This window comes from Ailuropoda melanoleuca, chromosome 5 (genome assembly GCF_002007445.2).
Source record: "Ailuropoda melanoleuca isolate Jingjing chromosome 5, ASM200744v2, whole genome shotgun sequence".
In the NCBI taxonomy this organism is placed as follows: Eukaryota; Metazoa; Chordata; class Mammalia; order Carnivora; family Ursidae; genus Ailuropoda; species Ailuropoda melanoleuca.
In genome coordinates this window covers 70,860,597-70,865,763 of record NC_048222.1, presented here as the reverse complement: position 1 = coordinate 70,865,763, position 5,167 = coordinate 70,860,597, and the positions used below count along the sequence as shown (strand labels likewise).

General features: G+C 44.6%; 1 protein-coding gene across 1 annotated transcript in view; it reads left to right on the top strand.

Moving 5' to 3' along the window:
• The first annotated feature begins 4,874 nt into the window (after positions 1-4,874).
• Positions 4,875-5,167, top strand: part of KATNBL1 (katanin regulatory subunit B1 like 1) — a 40,841-nt gene continuing 40,548 nt past the window's right edge. The window contains exon 1 of the mRNA XM_034661216.1: positions 4,875-5,019. The gene's annotated coding sequence lies outside the window, so the exon portion shown is untranslated. The remainder of the gene's footprint in view (positions 5,020-5,167) is intronic.

Genomic DNA, 5,167 nt, shown 5'->3' with positions numbered 1-5,167 from the left:
TCACTACTCTGCAGAGCTGCCTCCACCCACTCAAACCGGGACAGACAGTGCTGCTAGAACTTACTTTGCACTCCCTCCCCCAGAATGTTCAGAGCACCCTGCTTGTCAAAATCCTGTCCAGCTTCTCAGGCTCGTTTCAAATCTTCCCCCATGATGACCTGCAATGGTCCAGTTAGAAGGAGGCATGAGACATTGCATGAGAGTTCTTTTCTCATATGGGGGTTTATGGTCAGGGTTACTCTATACACCCCTGTACGACGTCCATAAGAAAGGCAGAGGGGGTGGGGACAGAAAGGCTGACTTAGCTGCCTGTTCATTCAGATGCAAGGAATATAAGGTATTCAGAAGGAGGGAATGAGGGAATGGCCAGAGGAGTAAATTTCCTTGGAGACTGCTCAAGGTGAGGGCAAGCAGTGAATACCTTTCTCTGCACAAGGACTGGTGGAGGGATAATAAAAATATGTATGGGCTGCACTTTTTTTAATTTATTTTTTTAAGTAATCTCTATACTCAATGTGGGACTTGAACTCACAAACTTAAGATCAAGAGTTGCATACTCTACCAACTGAACCAGCCAGGTGCCCCTCTTTTTTTTTTTTTTTTAATCTTTTTTTAATCTGTAAAAGAAAAAAAACTTGATTGGGCTCCAAGTGAAAAAAATTCAGCTTTGGTTGACTAAAAAGTGTCAATGAAGAAAACTGACCTGCATTCTCATCACTAAAATGGTGTATATTTAAAACATAGCAATAGGAAGGCAAATTTCTTTATTTTCACCTTAAATTATGTTGACACGTGGCAGCCACATGAGATCTATGGGTCAGGGCTGTTCATCACCGGTGTAACCTCAGAACCTGAGTCTGGAGACAAGCTGCCTGAGAGACTGTGCCCTAAGAAGCCATAGAAATGGGAATATCAGGGTTATCCTCCGGCCTCGGACAACCCAAGGCTTTATTTTAGCTGAGATCTTTCTATGTTAATACAGCAAATTCACTTGAGTCCTAGGACTCCATTATTTGTCTTCTCTCATCAACCAGCCTCCCTTGAGGCAAAGTACTGTGTCTTACACTCTTTTCCTCCTCTTCTGATGAGGACCCCACACAATGCCTTTTTTGGGTCATCAGGAAATTCCTGTTTATGATGACAGTGATGAATAAATAGCTTGAGAGAAAGTGACTTCACCCATGTGTGTTGAATTTTTATTTTCTTCAAAATAGCACACCTGCTTAGTGGAAGTCATACTCGAGGAATGTTCTATATTGCACACCCGAAGAACCCAGGGCCCCTGCTCCCCTCCCTCACTCACGCTGCTGGAGTCTCAATAGTCCTGCCTGTTACAGGTGTGGCCCCACGCATAGGCATGTGCCTGCTTGTGCTTGGCTCTCAAAGGCATTACTTAGGCAAAATATATCTTAAGAGATTTCTCCCACCAACCTAAAGTAGTAGTCCAAATTTTCATCATTACTTAATTCTTTGCATTAAGTTACTAGGAAAGAAAAATACATTGTTTTGTATCATCTAATGATGTCTTATTTCTGATTAGTTTGTCTACCAGGCCTCCCATTGCTCTGAACTCCCACAGTGTTTAGGATATATATTTTATGATTGCACTCACTACAGCGTATTGGAATGATTTCTTCCTGCTTGTCCAAGCCACTATGAGCTCCTCCAGGCTATCTGTGGCAGCTGGTACAATGTCAGCCTGGCACATGGTAGGCCTTCAAAAATATTGCTGAACCAAATGTAAACAACCCATTCCTTAGGCAAGCCCTGGAAAGTTCAGAAAAAAAGAGCCTAAAAAAGTGAGTCAAGGAGTGTAGTAATTGCATTGAGGAAACGTTTCATCAAAAATGCACCACTTGAATGTGGCAGGATACAAAATCAGTGCACAGAAACCAGATGCATTTCTATACACTAACAATGTAACTGAAGAAAGAGAAATTAAGGAATTGATTCCATTTACAATAGCACCAAAAACCATAAGATACCTAGGAATAAACCTAACCAAAGAGGTAAAGGATATATACTCTCGAAACTACAGAACACTGATGAAAGAATTTGTGGAAGACACAAGAGATAGAAAAATATTTCATGCTCATGGATTGGAAGAACAAATATTGTTAAAATGTCTATGCTACCCAGAGCAATCTACACTTTCAATGCAACCCCTATCTATATACCATTGACATTTTTCACAGAGCTGGAACAAACAATCCTAAAATTTGCATGGAACCAGAAAAGACCCCAGATAGCCAGGGGAATGTTGAAAAAGAAAACCAAAGCCGGGGCATCACAATGCCTGACTTGAAGCTATATTACAAAGCTATGATCATCAGGACAGCATGGTATTGGTGCAAAAACAGACACATAGACCAATGGAACAGAATAGAGACCCCAGAAATGGACCCTCAACTCTATGGTCAACTAACCTTCAACAAATCAGGAAAGAATATCCAATGGAAAAAAGATAGTCTCTTCAATAAATGGTGCTGGGAAAATTGGACAGCCTCATGCAGAAGAATGAAACTGGACCATTCTCTTACACCATACACACAGATAAACTCAGAGTGGGTGAAAGACCTAAATGTGAGACAGGAATCCATCAAAATCTTAGAGGAGAAGATAGACAGTAACCTCTTCAACATTGGCCACAGCAATTTCTTTCAAGACAGTCTCTAAAGGCAAGGGCAACAAAAGCAAAAATGAACAATTGGGGGGCGCCTGGGTGGCACAGCGGTTAAGTGTCTGCCTTCGGCTCAGGGCGTGATCCCGGCGTTATGGGATCGAGCCCCACATCAGGCTCCTTCACTATGAGCCTGCTTCTTCCTCCCACTCCCTGTGCTTGTGTTCCCTCTCTTGCTGGCTGTCTCTATCTCTGTCAAATAAATAAATAAAAAATCTGTTAAAAAAAAAATGAACTATTGGGATTTCATCAAGATAAAAAGCTTATGTGCAGCAAAGGAAACAGTCAACAAAACTAAGAGGCAATCTATGGAATGGGAGAGGATATTTATAAATGACATTACAGATAAAGGGCTGGTATCCAAGATCTATAAAGAACTTCTCAAACTGAACACCCAAAAAACAAATAATCCAGTCAGGAAATGGGCAGAAGATATGAATAGGCATTCCTCCAAAGAAGACATACAAATGGGCAACAGACACATGAAAAAATATTCGACATCACTAGCCATCAGGGAAATACAAATGAACACCACAATGAGATACCACCTTATACGAGTTAGAATGGCCAAAATGAACAAGACAGGAAACAATAAATGTTGGCGAGGATGTGGAGACAAGGGAGCCCTCTTACACTGTTGGTGAGAGTGCAAGCTGGTACAGTCACTCTGGAAAACAGTATGGAGTTTCCTCAAGACATTAAAAATAGAGCTACCCTACCACCCAGCCCTTGCACTACTAGGTATTTACCCCAAGGATACAGATGTAGTGAAAAGAAGGGGCACATGTACCCCAACGTTCATAGCAGCAATGTCCACAATAGACAAACTGTGGAAGGAGCCGAGATGTCCTTCAGCAGATGAATGATAAGGAAGATGTGGTTCATACCTACAATGGAATATTACTCGGCCATCATAAAGGATGAATACCTACCATTTGCATCAACATGAATGGAACTGAAAGGGATTATGCTAAGTGAAATAAATCAAGCAAACAAAGACAATTATATGGTTTCACTCATATGTGAAACGTAAGGAATAGCTTGGAGGACCATAGGGGAAGGAAGGGAAAACTGAAAGGGAAGAAATCAGAGAGGGAGACAAACCATGAGAGACTCTGGACTCTCTTAAACAGACTGAGGGTTACAGAAGGGAGGGGGGTGGGGGGATGGGATAACAGGGTGACGGTTATTAAGGAGGGCATGTGTTGTGATGAGCACTGGGTGTTATATGCATCTAATGAATTGCTGAGCATTACATCAAAAACTAATGATGTACTATGTGTTGGCTAACTGAACATAAAATATATGTACACATCACTAATACCAATGTAAAAAAATACAAAAAATACATCACTTGATTGGCTTCTGCAAGGGGTGAGAAGCCCAGTAGAGACAATCTTGCTCCTGTCACAATTTGGTTAACCCTGACCAGTGGCTTACCTTTGAAGATGGGTACACTCTATCTCTTCTACGATGAAGAGAATTTTCCTTAGTGATTAAAAGTAGGTGAGGGACAGACCCAACCCTAACCTCATATTCTAGTGTTTCCCATACCAAAGAGCCTGAGCTCGCTTCCTGCGGATAGGGTTTTCATCATACATTTTTCTTGTGTTCTTAAGAGTCTAGCACAGAGTCTGACACATATTGCGAATGGAAACATAATAGCTAACAATGGTATAGTGCTTACTATATGCCAGACACATTCCTCTAAGCATTTTATATGTATGAATTCGTTTAATCCTCACAACTATGAGGCAGATACTGTTATAATCCCCATTATACAGACGGGCAAACCAAAGTACACAGGAATTTATGTGACTTGCCCAAGGTCACATAGCTCTAGGGGCCATGCTTTTACTTAGCCTTAGTGCATTTAAATGGGGGTGAGTGAATAAATCTCTCCTTACACCATAGTTTTATAGCAGATTGTTTCATCTCCTGGGACACTTAAGGCATGGTCTCCGTCACCAGACTGTCACTAGCTCGGGGTCATTTTTTGGCTCCTGTCCACCCTCAGTTCCTAAGCCGCATTATTTGCCAATCCGTTGCAAGACTGCCGTGCGTGCCCGTGGCCACCAGGGGGCACGATGGCCACACGTCCTCTTCCCCCTCCCTCCGGTACCGCGCGACCCAAGGAGGGCGGAGCCAGCGTTGGGCGGAGCCGGCCAGACACCCCCCCCCCCGCCCCCGGGAAGCTATCCCGGCGTGCTGCGCGCGCGGCCGCGTTTGAATGGCTCCGAGTGGGGCTCGGCTCGGGAGCCGAGGGACGTTCCGGGCTGCCGGGCGCAGTTGGTCAGTGCCGGGGCTGGGCTGAGGCGCCGCGGTACCATGAGGCGCCGGTAAGTGACGGCCGGGCCTGTGTGAGCCCGGCGCCCGCAGCTGCCCTGCGGAGGCCGCCCGTCTCCCGCGCCCGGACGCGCCCTGGGCCCCCCTGAGGCCCCGCAGTGGCCTCCGCTCGGCCGAGCGGGGCAGCGGGGTGGGGCGGGG